Raw genomic sequence first — 19,946 nt, 5'->3', positions numbered from 1 at the left:
GCTTATAAAATGCGTGGTTGTGCTTATATCCAGCTGTGTGGGTTGTTGAATATGTTTATATGTTGTGTGTGTATATATATTAGTTCCAATTGTCACTGTTACAAGGGAAGTGTTATCCGATTTTCGATTGGACACCCTTACCCTCGGGCGTGACAGCTAGAGGTTCCTAAACCTTAAGTAGAGCAACTATAGAGTGATGGGTTACAAGACAATGGTTAGTCGACTGAACTAACTTGTCTCCATCAAGTAGCTCAAGACATTGACCGCATGATCATTTATTAAAGGTCTTAAAGCCTATATATAGATCAAAGTGTTCGAACTTTTGTTGACATTTTTCGAAGGATGATTATAGCCACAATTTTGAGAGTTGTAGTGATACCCTCTTAATGGATAGACTCTCAGTCAAGAAATTAAGTGACCCTTTTGACTTTGGATTGTCATTCCCTTATTGTGGATATTTGAGTACTTGAAATGATGAGATTTGACATACTTCTTGACATGTACTGGTTGGTCATTTATTGTGCTATACTCAACAGTCGAGTAAGGATGGTAACCATGCAACCCCTGGACCAATCATCTCTGGTATTCGTCAAGACTAATGACGAAGGAATATTTTGTTTCAGTAATATAAGCCAATCAGTTACTATCTTTTGATGTTAAAGATATTTACTATCTTTAATGAGATTTAACAAAGATAGTACATCACTTCACTCAGATATCTGTATAGTTTGAGAATATCTAGGTATGTTTCTAGATGAACTCCTTAGCTTGTCACCTAAAAATCAAGTGGAGTTCGTGATTAAGTTATTTCCGAGTACAATTTTGATACTCTTTGTCAAAAAGAATGATCGATGAGTTCCTTTAAATTCTATTATTGTTCATGAAGCTACTTAGGTTGATTGATGTTGAAGATGATTTGGGATTGGTGGATATGGTGAAATCATATTTTGTGATATGTACAATCTGATGATCTAGTAGTGGATATCTGACTTGATGGTTTATTGTTAAGTAATTATCGTTGATAGTGACATGAGTAGTAGCACGTATGAGATATTTATAGATTTGATGATTTATAGTTGGTAATCAGATTATAAACCTGTTGTCAGTGATCTTATAGTTGAGTGTGTCCGTTGTACGGACATTATGAGTCATTGATGATGTCATTTGGTATTACCAATGCTCCAGATGTTTTCATGGACTTGATGAACCCGATATTCCTAGGGTATTTGAATCAGTTGTCATTGTCTTCATTGATGATATTGTGATATATTCTCGATTCAAGGTGGATCAGAAACATGTTCGTATAGTTCTAGAGATGCTTCAATGAGAACATTGTTGGTGCAATATCCTTTAGGTCAAGGTTGACTGAGTTGACTAAGCTTGGGTCTTGGTCATAGTTTCGATGTTTGACAATACATGTAGACACATGGACAATGCAGGTGCAGTTGTTCATGTGGGGAGATTCTGATCAGGGATTGATCAGTGTGATTGAAGGAGAGTCAAGTAGGTCAAGAGTGACCGGATACCTGACTAGGAAGTCCTAACTGGTATGTTAGGCAGCAGAAGTGAAAGTCCTGGTGAGTGAAGCCAGACAGAAGGAAAGCCCTAGTGAGTGAAGCTAGGCAGATTGGAAATCCTGGTGAGTGAAGCCAGGTGAAAGTCCTAGTGAGTGAAGCTAGGCAGATTGGAAATCCTGGTGAGTGAAGTCAGGTGAAAGTCCTAGTGAGTGAAGCTAGGCGAAAGGAAATCACGGTGAGTGAAGCGGTGAGAAAGTCACAGTGAGTGAAGCCAGGCAAGGAGAAATCCAGATGGATCAAGGATGATCGGACATCTGGTGGAAGTCACAGTAGGACAAGAGAGTGACCGGATACTTGGCACGACGAGTAAAGTCCAAGTGGGTCAAAGGGATTGACCAGACACTTGGTGGGAAGTCCTAGCAGGTCAAGGGTGACCGATGCTAGGCATGATGTATCAACAGGTCAAGGTTGACCGGATGTTGGTTTGAGAGGCTTGGGACTTGGTTTTGGGCAAAACCAAGTCTGGATCGATCGATGGATCGATCCGGGCTGGATCGATCGGTGGATCGATCCGGGCCTTCTAGAGCGAGAGCCTGGATCGATTCGTGGATCGATCCAGATGTCCAAATCGATCGGTGGATCGATTGGGACGCTGTAGTGCGGGATCGATCCGTGGATCGATCCGAGGCGTTCGAGCAGGCGCTCTGGATCGATCCGTGGATCGATCCAAAGCCTCCCCGATCGATTGGGAATATTCGAATCGATCGGGATCCGACCGTTGCGTCGTATTTGAGCTGCAGGCGTGCGTTGGCTGCAGTAGCTCTTCACTATTTCATCTCAGATCTTCGCCAGCTCCTCCACAGCACTCTCAAAGCTCGTGATCGCCAGTTCTTGAAGGTTCTTGGAAGCTCTCCGAGTCAAGAGGCGGATCAAAGGCAAGAAGAGAAGCTAGGGTTAGGGTTTTCTGCATTCATTGTAAGCTTTGTGCTTGTATTTTGTTTCCCTTTCCTTCTTCTTGTACCGAGAGTCTTGTAGGGCTTCTCCGCCCTCGGTAGTTACCGAAAAGGAGTGTTTCATAGTGGAGGGTGCGTGCGTGGTGTGGATCCTTGGATTAGTCACCTCCTTTGGAGGTGGATACCAAGTAAACCAACCGTGTTAGCGTTGTGTGATTGTTTCTTTGTATTTCCGCTGCACATCTTTGAAGGAACAAAAAACGCCGACCACCGAGCGAACGCGACGAGCTATTCACCCCCCCCCCCCTCTAGCTACTTTTGGTCCTAACAAGTGGTATCAGAGCGAGGTTGCTCTTCACCGGAATCATCGCCGGAAGGGTCAAGCATCACAAGAAAAGCTAGAGGGTGAAGAAGTTGAAGCAAATTCATCAAAAGTCAAAGATTTCAAGAAGCTCAACTTCAAGATGCAATTCCAAGATGGACTTGGATTTGACACAAGGGTGGCTCCACCATACACTTCCACGAGCTTCGATTCTTGGAAATCAAGAATCGAAAATTTTCTTATGATGGAGATAGAGCAATGGTTTGCTCTAATGGAAGGATTTGAAGCGCCAACAAACTCCAAGGGCAAGCTTCTCAAGAAAAGCAAATGGAGCTCGGAGCAAGTCCAAAGGTGCGAGGCAAATGACAAAGTGACCAAGCTTTTGGTCAATTTATTGCCAAGCACCATCCTTTGCAAAATTGGAGAATTTGAAGATGCAAAGGAACTATGGAGCAAATTGGCCAAGCTTCATGAAGAGATCCCCTCCACTGTACAAGATCATGAAGAATCCGGAGAGGGTGACTCTTTGGAGTAAGATCAAGAGGAGGACTCCAAGGTTGAGAGATGCTCAACCTATGAAGAAGAAGAAATCCAAGAAGCTTCATCCTCAAGGGAATGCAACGAAGGGAACAAGGAGGGAGCATACTCCTTGTTTCATATTCAAGATGATGAAGCCTCCACCTCTAGGATTGAGGGGGAGCAATTCTTGGTGACACCGGATCAAGAAGAAGGAGAAGCTTCTACATCCGGGCCAAGAGAAGAAGGGGAGGAAGAAGCTTCTACCTCCACAAGTCAAGAAAAATCAAATGGAGGGAAATCAAGGTTCGATCAAGAGGAATCTTCTACCTCCGGATCAAAAGGAAAAGCTGCCACCCCCACAAGCAAAGGTATAAATATTTCAATTAATAATAAAAATCATATCATATGCTTTGAGTGTAGGGAACATGGGCACTACAAGAGCAAGTGCCCTAAATTGGCCAAGAAGAAGGGCCAAGTGGGGCACAAAGGCAAGGTGAAGCCAAAGGAGATTATCCCCAACACAAAGAAGAGCAAGGAGCATATTATATGCTTCTCTTGCAATCAAAAGGGGCATTACCGAAGTCAATGCCCTAAGGGAAAGAAGGTGGTCAAGGTTCAAGGAGGCACTAGTCAAGGGGAAGCCTCCAAGGTAAAGAAGAAGGTATCTTTTATTGAGCCTACCCCTTTACATTATGGTAAAAATCATGATAGTTCTAATTTTTATCATTTTAATGCGATTTACCATAAGAATAGGAAGCATGAGGGCTTTAAGGAAAAGCATGTGGCTCTACATGCCAAAACTACCCAACCTAAGCTTAGGAAGGTAGATAGACACTTGGGCGGGAACACTAAGGATAATAGATACATGCCCAAGAACAAAAATGCTCATAAATTTAATGGAAAACCAAAAACTAAGGATTTAGTGATAGAAAATCAAGTCTTGAGGTCAAGGCTTGACAAAATGGAAAAGACCCTAAAAAGGATTAAAAATATCCTAAAAGGGCAAAATGAGCATAGCCTAGGTCTAGGAGCACAAAGGTCATCTAATGACCATAGGGGTTTGGGACACAAACCAAAGGCTAAGAAGGATGTAATCTCTTACCATAGGGTTCCATATAGTTATGGAACCAACCCTAGGTCTAGTGGTCAAGCCAAAAATACAAGGGAAGTTATCCCTAAGAGTATTTTTGCAACAAATGTGACTAAGACTTCTAAGAAGTCTAAGAAAGTCACAAAGAAGGTTACAAGGGAAGCAATCCCTAGAGTTGACCTAGAAAAAGTGACCAAGACTTCTAAGAAACCAAACAAGGTCACTAGGAAGGTATCTAGGGAAGTTATCCCTAGTGAATACCTAGAGCATCCAAGGAGCACCAATAGGTTTTGGGTTCCTAGGAGCATCTTCTCTACCCCATAGATGGGTTAGAGAGTGTCAACTCCGATTAGAAGGGTAGTTAACCCAACTTTGAGGAAATTGACACTCAAGGAGCATTTTCAAGGTTTTTGTTAACCTTTGAAAATGAAATGGAATTATTATTTACTCTTATGGAAGAGTAAAATGTGCCTAATGGTGGAAAAATTGATTTTATCTTAAAATGGCACAAATTGGGAAAACCTTGAAAAATACCAAGTTGGGATTTTGGTATTCTCTTGGAAACTTAAGGCAATCCGGGCCTTGATTTGTGTAATCACTCTTGAGGAAAAATGGAATATGCCAACACTTGAGGACATGTTTTTTTGTTTTTTTTTTTTTGTGGCATAAACAAATCAAGAGAAATAGAAATGTCAATTTAGGTTTGGCATTTCTTTGAAGCAATTAGGGCAATCTAGGTTTAACAGTTCAAGTTAAAACTAGTGGTATTTTGAGTTAGCTAAGTGGTTAAGGATACTTAGATAGTTAATCTAGATATATTTTATTTATGCTAAATCTTGCCATGATTGTTTGCCCATCATATGCCATGACATCATGTCTAGTTTTGCATTCATGTTTTATTATGAAAAATCCAAAAATACCATGTCATGACATTCATACATCATGTAGTTATAGAATATTTTTCTTTTGAAAATTATTTTATTTTGATGTATGCCATAACATAATCATGCGTTAAATTTAATTCCTTGTAATTAAGGACAAATGGCATTTAACAACACTTATTGACAAGTGGCATCCTAGGTGGATGTCTAATATTTCTAAAATGCCTAGATAGATATGCATGATCCCTAGATTAGGGCAAAAACCAAAATCTACATCTCACAAAGACTATAAGGTGACTTGTATGTGATTAGTGCACATTAGATACAAGTGAGATGTTAGGATGATGAACAAAGCTCAAGATCTTGATTTAGTGCATTCTTTTGAGTTTTTAGGTTCATCAAGACACATAGTTATGTGTTTTCCCATCATTGGGAAAGCTAATGTACAAGTTGTTAGGACCAAAAGTAGCTAGAGGGGGGGTGAATAGCTCGTCGCGTTCTCTCGGTGCTCGGCGTTGCTTGGCGTTGCTTGTTTCTTCAAGAATATGCAGCGGAAAATACAGAAACAAATGCAACAACGCTAACACGGTTGGTTTACTTGGTATCCACCTCACAAGAGGTGACTAGTCCAAGGATCCACACCACGCACGCACCCTCCACTATGAAAACACTCCTTTTCGGTAACTACCGAGGGCGGAGAAGCCCTACAAGACTTTCAGTACAAGAAGAAAGGAAAGGGAAACAAAATACAAGCGCAAAGCTTACAATGAGTACAGAAAAACCCTAACCCTAGCTTCTCTTCTTGCCTTTGATCCGCCTCTTGACTTGGAAAGCTTCCAAGATCCTTCAAGAAGCGACCTGATCTTTGAGAGTCTTGTGGAGGAGTAGGCGAGCTCGGAGTGAATCGGAGAAGTTCTTCCCGCAGCCATCGAACGCTGCAGCTATAAACGACGCCAGCGGTCGGATCCCGATCGATTCGAATGTTCCCAATCGATCGGGAGGCTTTGGATCGATCCACGGATCGATCCAGAGCGCCTCTGTGCTCTGGAAAAGATCCAGCGCTTATCGCGCGAAGCAGCCGCGTCCCAATCGATCCACTGATCGATTGGGACCTCTGGATCGATCCACGGATTGATCCAGAGGCTTTCTGTTCGCTGGGACAGGTCTGGATCGATCCACTGATCGATCCAGCACTTGATTTTTGTCCAAAACCAAGTCCCAAACCTCCCAAACCAACATCCGGTCAACCTTGACCTGTTGGTATGTCATGCCTAGCATCTAGTCACTCCCTTGACCTGCTAGAACTCCCTTACCAAGTGTCCGGTCAATCCCTTTGACCCACTTGGACTTTTCTCTGTGCCAAGTATCCGGTCAATCCCTTTGACCTACTTGGACTTTTCTTTCATGCCAAGTATCCAGTCAATCCTTTGACCTACTTGGACTTCCGACCGGATGTCCGATCATCCTTGATCCATCTGGATTTTCCTGGCCGGCTTCACTCACGGGACTTTCACCTAGCTTCACTCACTAGGGTTTTCATCCGCCTAGCTTCACTCACTAGGACTTTCACCTGGCTTCACTCACCGGGGTTTTCCATCCGCCTAGCTTCACTCACTAGGACTTTCACCTGGCTTCACTCACCAGGATTTCCATCCGCCTAGCTTCACTCACTAGGACTTTCACCGGCTTCACTCACGATTTCCATCCGCCTAGCTTCACTCACTAGGACTTCCTTCCGCCTGGCTTCACTCACTGGACTTCCTGGCTTCACTCACGGGACTTTTCTTCATCTAGCTTCACTCACCGGACTTTCATTTTGCCTAACATCCCGTTAGGACTTCTCAATTATCCAACAACCTTGACCTACTTGACTCTTCTTCAATCAATATCTTATTGTCAAACATCTAAACCCAAACCAAGACTCAGCTTGGTTACCCAGGTCAACCTTGACCTGAGGGATATTGCACCAACAATCTCCCCCTTTTTGATGTTTGACAATACCACAATAACACTTACAATCCCATATGTAAGTTAGGCTAATCCCATAGCCTCCTTCTTCATGCCACTAGGTAATGAAAGCATAAATTAAGCTCTTCATTTTCCCCCTAAGAGGGCAAACTCCCTCTAGGTAATGAAAGCCTAACTTACTCCCTTTCATGAGTCCTTTTATTCTCCCCCTATGAGCTTCCCATAGGTAATGAAGGACTAAGCTTAACCATACATTCTCCCCCTATTGGCACACATCAACCTATGCTCCAATTCTGGGCACACTTCAACAAATCCATTTGTTGAAGACTCTCCCCCTGAAGAGTTGCTCATCGTTGTTCACAACATCACTCGTTGTGATCAACACGATAATGAAGGTCCCATACCCTTCATTTATCCTTAACCTCTCCCTCAATGTTGACAAATACCCAACCTTGAGCATTTTCAACCACTTGAGTGTCCACTTGAAATAATGAGGATATCCACTCCCCATTTTTCCCATTTCAAGTTTAAATGCTCAACATTGAGCAAGTTCACAACAGAAGGTTAACCACCTTCCAAGGTTCATGAAAAATAATGTTCATGTCTTTAAAGAGTCCCTCCCCCTAAAGACATGGTGGTAACTTCTGTCATTGCACCAACAATGACTTGGAATCCCTAAACCTTTAGGAAACCCAAATTTAGAAGTTTTGAGCTTCAAATATTCAAAATTTGAAACAACCTCAACCGAAACTTCTACTTAGTCTTCGTTAACCAATCCATCCTTGTTTTCAACATGAAAACACCCTTTGTATGTATACAAATGTATTTAAGGGGTTTGGAATGGTTACCTAGACTCAAAGAGGTTCAAAGATGCTGAAATCGGGCCTTCCCGCCAATCAACAACTTGGATCGATTGGAGTTGGGTTCCAATCGATTGAACCTTTCGGAATCGATCCAAGGATCGATTCAGACTCCTGAATCGATCGGCTGATCGATCCAGAGCTCCGGGAATTACCGTTTGAATCGATCCATGGATCGATTCATGGAACTCAATCGATCCATGGATCGATCAGACTCGATAGTTGCTGAAATTCCATTTCAGTCAACTGAAACCCTAGAAAATTCTACAAAAATCCAAAAATTATGAAATTTCGTGTAGACATTATTTAGGGCATACTTAATCATGGAAAAATAGCTTTCTATGAAAATACATCATATTTTCAAAGATTGACACAAACTTGAAAGCTTGCAAAAACTTTAGTGTTTTTCTTCAAGTTTGTGTCTAACTATTCAATGGTGATTACTATCAAAAGATAGCCTTCACCAAGGTTTTCCAAAAACATTTTAAAAATATTTTCAAAACCAATATCCCATCATGTTCCTTGGGCATAATGCACATGACTTGTACATTAGCTTTCCCAATGATGGGAAAACACATAACTATGTGTTTTGATGAACTTAAAACTCAAAAGAATGCACTAAATCAACATCTTGAGTTTTGTTCATCATCCTAACATCTCACTTGTATCTAATGTGCACTGAAACACATACAAGTCATCTTATAGGTCTTTGTGAGATGTAAGATTTTGGTTTTGCCCTATTCTAGGGATCATGCATATCTATCTAGGCATTTTGAGAGGTAGACATCCACAAAGGATGTTACTTGTTGATTTACTTGTTAAACAAATGTCACTTGTTTATTCCACTTGTTGTAAACAAATGCCACTTGTTTAACTAATGCCATATGTCCTTAATTTTTAAGGAAATAAACATAATGCATGATAATGTTATGACATATATCAAAATAAAATAGCTTTCAAAAGAAAGATTCCTATAACTACATGATGTATGTATGGCATGACATGGTATTTTTGTATTTTTCATGATAAGTCATGAATGCAAAATACAAATAAGATAAAATATGATGTCATGGCATATTATGAGCAAACAATCATGGCAAGGTTTAGCATAAATAAAATATACCTAGATTAACTATCTAAGTATCGTTAATCTTAGCTAATCCTAAAACTTAAACCCTAGATTGCCCAAAGTGCTTCAAGAGAGTGTCAAAACCTAAATGGGCATTTCTAATTCTCTTGATTAATTTATGCCAATTGAAATTAAGCTTATCCTCAAATGTTGGCATATTCCATTTTTCCTCAAGAGTAATCACTTTTAAATTTAGGGCCCGGATTGCCTTAAATTGCCTAAGAACATACCAAAAACCCAACTTGATAGTTCTTATTAATTTTTCAATATGTGCCATTTAAAATTAAAAACAATTCTTCCACCATTAGGCACATTTTACTCTTTCAAGGAGTAATCAATAATTCCATTTCATTTTCAAAGGTTAACAAAAACCTTGAAAATGCTCCTTGAGTGTCAATTTCCTCAAAGTTGGGTTAACCACCCTTCTAATCGGAGTTGACACTCTCTAACCCATCTATGGGGTAGAGAAGATGCTCCTAGGAACCCAACACCTATTGGTGCTCCTTGGATGCTCTAGGTACTCACTAGGATAACTTCCCTAGATACCTTCCTAGTGACCTTGTTGGGCCTCTTAGAAGCCTTGGTCACATTTTCTAGGTCAACTCTAGGGATAACCTCCCTTGTGACCTTGTTTGTGACTTTCTTAGACTTCTTAGAAATCTTAGTCACATTTATTGCAAAAATACTCTTAGGGATGACTTCCCTAGTATTTTTGGCTTGACCACTAGACCTAGGGTTTGTTCCATAACTATATGGAACTCTATGGTAAGAGGGCACATCCTTCTTAGCCTTTGGTTTGTATCCCAAACCTCTATGGCCATTGGATGGCTTTTGTACCCCTAAACCTAGGTTATGCTCATTTTGCCCTAATAGGATATTTTCCATCCTTTTTAGGGTCTTTTCCATTTTATCAAGTCTTGACCTCAAGACTTGATTTTCTCTCACTAAGTCCTTAGTATTTGACCCATGAGCATTTTTGTTTCTAGGCTTGTATCTAAAATCCTTAGAGTTTTCGCCTAGATTTTTACCTACAATCCTAGCCTTAGGTGTAGTAGTTTTAGCATGAAAAGCTATATGTTTTTCTTTAACACTATCATGCTTTCTATTTTCATGGTAAATAGCATTAAAATGATATAAATTTGAACTATCATGCTTTTTACCATAATGTAGAGGAGTAGGCTCAATAAAAGTTACCTTTCTTTTTACCTTGGAGGCTCCCCCTTGAATTGAGCTTCCTCCTTGAGCCTTGACCATCTTCTTCCCCTTGGGGCATTGACTTCGGTAATGCCCCTTTTGATTGCAAGAGAAGCATATAATATGCTCCTTGCTCTTCTTTGTATTGGGGATGGTCTCCTTGGGCTTCACCTTGCCCTTTTGTGCCACTTGGCCCTTCTTCTTGGCCAATTTAGGGCATTTACTTTTGTAATGCCCATGTTTCCTACATTCAAAGCATATGATATGATTTTTATTATTAATTGAAATGTTTATACCTTTGCTTGTAGGGGTGGCATCTTCTCCTTTTGATCCAGAGGTAGAAGCTTCCTCTTGATCCGAAGATATTCCTCCATTCGATTTTGCTTGACTTGCGAAGGTGGAAGCTTCTTCATCCTCATCTTCTCTTGACTCGGATGTGGAGGATTCTTCTTGCTCTTGCTCCGGTGTCAATGAAGATTGCTCCCCCTCAATCCTAGAGGTGGAGGCTTCACGTTCTTCCTCATCCTCTTGAAGATGAAACAAGGAATATGCTCCTTCCTTGCTCTTTTGATTGCACTCCTTTGAGGATGAAGCTTCTTGGACTTCCTCTTCTTCGAAAGTTGAGCATCTCTCAACTTCGGAGTCCTCTTGATCTTGCTCCAATGAGTCGCCCTCTTTGGATTCCTCTTGATTCGGTACAGTGGAGGGTTCTTCATGGATTGTTGCCAATTTGCTCCAAAGCTCCTTGGCATCGTTGAATTCTCCGATTTGAGCCAAAATGTGGCTAGGCAATAGGTTGACCAAAAGCTTGGTCACTTTATCATTTGCCTTGCTCCTTTGAATTTGCTCCAAGCTCCATTTGCTTTTCTTGAGAGGCTTGCCCTTGGAGTTTGTTGGAGCTTTGAAGCCTTCCATTAGAGCAAACCATTGCTCTATTTCCATCATAAGAAAATTTTTAATTCTTGATTTCCAAGAATCGAAGCTTGTGGATGTGTATGGTGGAGCCACCCTTGTGTCAAATCCAAGTCCATCTTGGAATTGCATCTTGAAGTTGAGCTTGATAAAGTCTTGAACTTGAAGAATTTGCTCGAACTTCTTCACCCTCTAGCTTTTCTTGATATGCTTGACCCTTCCGGCGATGATTCCGGTGAAGAGCGGCCTTGCTCTGATACCACTTGTTAGGACCAAAAGTAGCTAGAGGGGGGGGGTGAATAGCTCGTCGCGTTCTCTCGGTGCTCGGCGTTGCTTGGCGTTGCTTGTTTCTTCAAGAATATGCAGCGGAAAATACAGAAACAAATGCAACAACGCTAACACGGTTGGTTTACTTGGTATCCACCTCACAAGAGGTGACTAGTCCAAGGATCCACACCACGCACGCACCCTCCACTATGAAAACACTCCTTTTCGGTAACTACCGAGGGCGGAGAAGCCCTACAAGACTCTCAGTACAAGAAGAAAGGAAAGGGAAACAAAATACAAGCGCAAAGCTTACAATGAGTACAGAAAACCCTAACCCTAGCTTCTCTTCTTGCCTTTGATCCGCCTCTTGACTTGGAAAGCTTCCAAGATCCTTCAAGAACTGGCGACCTGATCTTTGAGAGCGCTGTGAAGGAGTAGGCGAGAGCTCTGGAGTGAATCGGAGAAAAGTTTTCCGCAGCCATCGAACGCTGCAGCTATAAACGACGCCAACGGTCGGATCCCGATCGATTCGAATGTTCCCAATCGATCGGGAGGCTTTGGATCGATCCACGGATCGATCCGAGCATTCCAGACGCTCCGATCGATCCACGGATCGATCCAGCGCTATCGCGCGAAAGGCCCCAATCGATCCACCGATCGATTGGGACCTCGGATCGATCCACGGATCGATCCGAAGCTTCCTGTTGGAACAGTCGGATCGATCCACCGATCGATCGAGCCTGGATCGATCCACGGATCGATCCAGCACTTGGTTTTTGTCCAAAACCAAGTCCCAAACATCCTAACCAACATTCGGTCAACCTTGACCTGTTGGTATGTCATGCCTAGCATCTAGTCACTCCCTTGACTGCTAGGACTCCCTTACCAAGTGTCCGGTCAATCCTTTGACCCACTTGGACTTTTCTCTGCAAGTATCCGGTCAACCCTTTGACCTACTTGGACTTTTCTTTCATGCCAAGTATCCAACAATCCTTTGACCTACTTGGACTTCCCACACCGGATGTCCGATCATCCTTGATCCATCTGGATTTTCCCTGCCCGGCTTCACTCACTGGACTTTCACCCAGCTTCACTCACTAGGGTTTTCATCCGCCTAGCTTCACTCACTAGGACTTTCACCGGCTTCACTCACTGGGTTTTCCATCCGCCTAGCTTCACTCACTAGGACTTTCACCGCTTCACTTCAGGATTTCCATCGCCTAGCTTCACTCACTAGGACTTTCACCGGCTTCACTCACCAGGATTTCCATCCGCCTAGCTTCACTCACTAGGACTTCCTTGTGCTTCCAGATCTTCCCGGCTTCACTCACCGGGACTTTCCTTCTGGCTTCACTCACCAGGACTTTCATTTTGCCTAACATCCCAGTTAGGACTTCCCAGTCAAGTATCCAGTCAACCTTGACCTACTTGACTCTTCTTCAATCAATATCTTATTGTCAAACATCTAAACCCAAACCAAGACTCAGCTTGGTTACCCAGGTCAACCTTGACCTGAGGGATATTGCACTAACACAAGTCATGTGCATTAAGCCCAAGGAACATGATGGGATATTGGTTTTTAAAAGGTTTTTAAAATGTTTTTGAAAAACCTTGGTGAAGGCTATCTTTTGATAGTAATCACCGTTGAATAGTTAGACACAAACTTGAAGAAAACACTAAGATTTTTGCAAGTTTTCAAGTTTGTGTCAATCTTTGAAAATATGAAGTATTTTCATAGAAAACTATTTTTCTTTGATAGTATATGCCCTAAATAATGTCTACACGAAATCTCATGATTTTTGGATTTTTGTAGAATTTTCTAGGGGTTTCTGAAGTTGACTGAAATGGAATTTCAGCAACTATCAGAGCTCCGATCGATCCATGGATCGATTGGAGTGCCTGAATCGATCCGTGGATCGATTCAGAAGGCAAGTCTCCTGCAGAAACTCGCTGGATCGATCAGCCGATCGATCCAGGTAGTCTGAATCGATCAGTGGATCGATTCAGAAAGGTTCAATCGATTGGATCCCAACTCCAATCGATCCAAGTTGCTGATTTTGGCTGGGAAGGCCTGATTTCAGCATCTTTGAACCATGGTTAGTCTATGCAACCATTCCAAACCCCTAAAATACATTTTTATACAATACAAGGGTGTTTTCGTGTTGAAAACAAGGATGGAATGGTTAAGGAAGACTTCGTTGAAGTTTAGGTTGAGGTTTGTTTCAAATTTTGAATATTTGAACCTCAAAACTTCTAAATTTGGGTTTCCTAAAGGTTTAGGAATTCCAAGTCATTGTTGGTGCAATGACAGAAGTTACCACCATGTCTTTAGGGGGAGGGACTCTTTAAAGACATAAAAATTATTTTTCATGAACCTTGGAAGGTGGTCAACCTTCCGTTAAGAACATGCTCAAGGTTGAGCGTTTGAACTTTAATGGGGAGTGGATATCCTCATTGTTCAAGTGGCTTCAAGTGGATAATGCTCAAGGATGGGCATTTGCCTACATTGGGGGAGAATGTAGGGTTAAGGTTAATGAAGGGTATGAGACCTTCATTATCGTGTTGACCACAACGAGTGAAGTTGTGAACAACGATGAACAACTCTTCAGGGGGAGAGTTTTCAACAATGGGGCATTTGTCGAAGTGTGCCTAAAATTGAGGCATGGGTTGATGTGTGCTCAAAGATGGGTTGATGTGTGCCAATAGGGGGAGAATGTGTGATTTAAGCTAGGCTTTCATTACCTATGGGGGAGCTCATAGGGGGAGAATGAAGGGAACCAACATTCATACTTTTGGCATGAATGGAGTTAAGGCTATGGGACTAGCTTAACTCAGAATGGTCCTAACTTAAAGGTATTGTCAAACATCAAAAAGGGGGAGATTGTTGGTGCAATATCCTTTAGGTCAAGGTTGACTGAGTTGACCAAGCTTGGGTCTTGGTCATAGTTTCGATGTTTGACAATACATGTAGACACATGGACAATGCAGGTGCAGTTGTTCATGTGGGGAGATTCTGATCAGGGATTGATCAGTGTGATTGAAGGAGAGTCAAGTAGGTCAAGAGTGACCGGATACCTGACTAGGAAGTCCTAACTGGTATGTTAGGCAGCAGAAGTGAAAGTCCTGGTGAGTGAAGCCAGGCAGAAGGAAAGCCCTAGTGAGTGAAGCTAGGCAGATTGGAAATCCTAGTGAGTGAAGCCAGGTGAAAGTCCTAGTGAGTGAAGCTAGGAAAATTGGAAATCCTGGTGAGTGAAGCCAGGTGAAAGTCCTAGTGAGTGAAGCTAGGCAGAAGGAAATCCTGGTGAGTGAAGCCAGGTGAAAGTCCTGGTGAGTGAAGCCAGGCAAGGGAAAATCCAGATGGATCAAGGATGATCAGACATCTGGTGGAAGTCCAAGTAGGACAAGAGAGTGACCGGATACTTGGCACGACGAGTAAAGTCCAAGTGGGTCAAAGGGAATGACCAGACACTTGGTGGGAAGTCCTAGCAGGTCAAAGGAGTGACCAGATGCTAGGCATGATGTATCAACAGGTCAAGGTTGACCGGATGTTGGTTTGAGAGGCTTGGGACTTGGTTTTGGGCAAAAACCAAGTGCTGGATCGATCAGTGGACTTGCCCAAGATCATCAAAATTTATTGTGATAATAGCGGTGCAGTTGCAAACTCGAAGGAACCACGAGCTCATAAGGCGAGTAAACATATAGAGCGCAAGTACCACCTGATACGAGATATCGTGAAGCGAGGAGAAGTTGTCATCGCCAAGATTACATCAGCGGATAACCTGGCAGATCCTTTCACTAAGGCCCTTCCGGCGAAAGCTTTCGATCGGCATGTGGAGGGAATGGGAATCAGATGTATGGTAGAAGATATGGCAGCTTAGTCATTAGTATAAGTGGGAGATTGTTGGAGTGTATACTGAAAGCCTAAGCTTTGTAAACATTCATTATGAATAAAGAATCACATTTGGTCTAATTATCTACATTTGTTTGTAGTTGTTCATTTAATTTATATTGTAGATAACATAGTATGTGGTGTCACATACAGAAGATGATGTTATCATTTAAATTATAAACAGTAGCTCACGACCGGAATGGAAAGGAACAAACCATTAGAAGGTCGTAGTGTAATTAGGTATTAGTTTATCTTGACTATATAATTACACTAGTACACTCGGAGTGTATTGAGTAGGACCATTCGAGGTCGTTTCTTTTATACTGACTTTATAAAGGAACAAAGACCTCGATTATTATGGAAGTGTGTGCTCTTAATCCTAATATAATAACAAGCACATATATTTGATATTTATTTCTTTAATTTATCAATGGGTGAGATTTAGTTCGATGAATCAATAAACCCGATAAGTTGGGAAATGCTATCACTTATAGTGTGTGTTGTTGATTATAGAAGGAAACTGTGTCCTAGAGATACTAGGTTGATAATGTCCCCAAGAGGAGCTCATAAGGATTGTCATGTTAAACCCTGCAGGTGGACTTAGTCCGACATGACGATAAAGTTGAGTGGTACTACTCTTGGACTTAGACATTAATTAAATGAGTTGTCAGTAACTCACTTAATTAGTGGACATTCGATATCTTAAACACAGGGAGACTAACACACTCATAATAAGAAGGAGCCCAAAAATGTAATTTGGGATTGGTGCGGTAGTTCAATGATAGTTCTCTAGTGGAATGAATTATCGTTGATAAAATTAAGTTGTGTGTTCGGGGCGAACACGGGATGCTTAATTTTATTGGGAGACCAAAACCAATTCCTCCTCTCGGTCCCTATCGTAGCCTCATATTTATAGAGTACTATACCCACCTATACCCACCTTCTATACCCACCCAAAGGGGGCCGGCCAAGCTAGCTTGGGAATCAAGCTAGGGCCGGCCTAGGTATGATGCCCAAGCTAGTAGGGCCGGCCAAATAAAATTAAAAAGAAATTTAATTTTAATTTTATTATTATGTGGAAGATATATTTTAAAGAGAATTAAAATTAAAATATCTCTTGTAAAAGATCTACAAAAGATTAAAGAAAGAGATTAGATCTCTTTCCTTATTTGTAGATTGGAAGAGATGTTTTATTTTCTCTTTAAAATTATTCACATGTTAATAAAATTAAAATTATAGATATTTCCTTTTATTAACCATGAAGAGATTTTAAAGAGAAATTTTATTTTTTAAAATTTCCGGAAACAAATTAGGAAGTTTTAATTGTTGATTAAAACTTGTCCTCTTTTGTGTTCCAATGATGTGGCCGGCCATCACAAATTAATTGGGGAAATTTTATTTTATTTCTCTCAATTAAATCATGTCAAGGAAATTAAGGAAAATTTATTGTAATTAAATTTCCTAATTTGCCTAGGCCAAGGAATATAAAAGAAGGGGTAGGGGTGCCTTCATGAGACACAACCTCTATTGTTTTCTCTCCCTTTTTCCTTGGTGTTGTGGCCGGCCATTACCCTCTCCCTCTCTTCCTCTTGTGGTGGCCGAATACTTCATCTTTCTTGGAGTTCTTGTGGTGGCCGGATACTACTTGGAGAAGAAGAAGAAGAATGAGAGAAAGTTAGCATCTCTTGGAGCTTGGTTAGTATTTTGATTTTCTTCTTTGGTAAAGTTCTTCCTTTGTGGCCGAACCTTGCTTGGAGGAGAAGAAGGTGGTTGGTGGTTTCTCATCTTGGAAGATCGTTGCCCACACAACGTCTGAGGTTAGAAGAAGAATACGGTAGAAGATCAAGAGGTTTTTTCTACAAGGTATAACTAGTAATTTCTATTTCCGCATCATGCTAGTTATTTATGGAAATAATACCAAATACAAGAGGCTTACGTTCTAGTATTTCGAATATGTTTTTTCGAAGTTCTGTTCTTTTGTTTCTTTATTTTCCTTGTGATTTGATTGTTCTCTTTGGTTAACCTAAAGTTATTTTAGGAAATTAAATATTAGCTTTCTATTAAAGGTTTTGTCTAGTCGGTGGTGGTTGCTCCCATATCCAAGAAGGTCATGTGCCTCGCCACGTCAGTACTGGGAACCTTTTATGGAAATTAATATTTAATGGAATTAATAACTTAAGGAGACTTGGGTCGAACGTGTTAAGTTCCGCAGGAGACCCAAGTCAAAACCTAAAAGAACAAATAGATTAAGTTTTGGATCAAACGTGTTAAGTTCCGCAGGCGATCCAAAATTTAATTTAAAAGAACACATGGTAGCTAGGAAAAGGTTCGGACCTTTGTAAAAATTTTGTACAGTGGAACCTATAGGTTTTCCGAGTAGCAACCAACAATTGGTATCAGAGCTAGGGTTTTGCCTCTGTGTATTTGGTATTTAGTTTAATTATGCACATGTCATACATAATTTAGGCAGGATAATAGTAGGATGTGCTAACTTTGTGGATGCAGGATCCAACTATTATGTCTTTTAGTTATTATGTGTGTGATTGGACCCTTGGACATGTCAAGGGCATTTATATGTGTGTGCATGATTGTATTAAAATACAGCAGGAGCTGTATTTAGTTTTTATTAGGATTTTATTTTTTGATCTAGATACATGTACATTCCTTTTATGGAATATAGGATCAAAAATGTAAAATTCTATTAATGTCGCGGATCGAATCTTGCAAAGCGTGGAACCTTCTAAGGACCAGAGGCGCAGCGGAACTAGGAGCACGATGGATGCGACAGCTAGACCCGGTGGCGGTGGCCAAATATGGCAGCAGCTTGGGATGACAACACACGGAGGACAATTAGAGATAAAAGCCATAATAGTTGAAAATTAAATTTTCTATTTATTGCTTTTATATTGTGCTGTGTGTGCATGTTAGTTTACAAGTTTAGTAGGCTAGCATAGTTAAAATTCCTCATTTATAAATAACTAAGTGGGAGAGGAATTTTTAAATAAATCCCATGGTCTCCATTACTGGTTTGTAAGTGATGCAAACAAGCTTGCGCGTTGGCTCTGAGTGCCTTCCTCCATAACGGATGAGCTTGTTTGTGGATCACTAGAACAAACTTCCATTTTGGATGACTATAGGAAATTAATTAAGAGCGTGTGATCTTCCCCAACGGAAGGGGCATAATCTTATTAATGGACTTAGTGTCAAGTAATGGTATACACTTAGACACATCTAATAGTATCCTCCCCAACGGAGTCACTGCTATTATATGTGTGACCAAATGATACCAACTATTATTTTTATTTATCAAAAAGTTAGGTTGACAAGATAATAAAATTAATGGGTTAAAACCCTCCTTTTACAAATGTTGAATTTGTATACGTCCACACTAACGTGGCATACAAAATTCACGGTGTTATGAGGTGTTGGTTAATTTAAAATAGTATTGTTTGAGGAATCAATATTATTCTAAATTTAGAGTTCTGACCAAAAGTTATTTGTGATTCTTAGGATGTCTTTCAACCCACTGTCCATCATACTTCAACAGAATAGACTTTGGACCAAACTCCATAGATTGGAAAAGAAACCGGGACATTGTTTGAAAGCTATAAATATGTATTGATCGAGGTGTCCTGATGCACCCATCGTGAATCTACCCAAGAGGAGATTGAATATCATAGGAAATGGGTAAAAGCGGATGAGATGGCGGTGTTACATTTTGGCTTCAATGTCAAATGTATTGCAACATCAAGATCAACCAACAGCCTATGATATTATGAACAATCTCAAGGAACTCTTTGGTCATCAGGATAGGGCTTCTAGGCAAGAAGCCATGAGAAAGATAATGACAGCCACCATGCAAGAGGGTACTCCTGTAAGGGATCATATCCTAAAGATGATGGCTTATCTGAACGAGATACAGATCCTTGGAGGAGAAATTGATGGGGAAACCCAGATCGATATGATCCTCCAAACGCTACCTAGAAGTTTTGAGCAGTTCCGCCTGAACTATAATATGAATAAGAGGATTTATTCATTAGCGGAACTACTGACAGAACTTCAAGCAGCAGAAGGATTATTTCGTCACAATGCTCAAATTCACTATGCTGAAAATGGTTCTACTTCTAAACCGAAAGGAAAGAAGAAGAAGAAACAAGCTGGTTCAGCAAAGAAAGTGAATAAATCTCAGAGTACGGGATTTAAAGCTGGAGTGAAGAAGCCGAAGGGCAAATGCTTCATCTGCAAGCAGGCAGGACATTGGAAGGCGGACTGTCCTCGTAGGAACCAAAACAAAGGTATATCTCATGCTCTAGTTGTTGAAACATGTTTAGCGGTGTTATCTACCAGCACCTGGTGTGTAGATACGGGAGCCACTGATCATGTCTGCAATTCCTTGCAGGGGTTCCAGGAAACCCGACGACTATCTGAAGGGGAGATTACTGTCT

This window comes from Zingiber officinale, chromosome 10B, assembly GCF_018446385.1.
Source record: "Zingiber officinale cultivar Zhangliang chromosome 10B, Zo_v1.1, whole genome shotgun sequence".
Classification (NCBI taxonomy): domain Eukaryota; kingdom Viridiplantae; phylum Streptophyta; class Magnoliopsida; order Zingiberales; family Zingiberaceae; genus Zingiber; species Zingiber officinale.
This window is presented reverse-complemented; position numbering follows the sequence as displayed.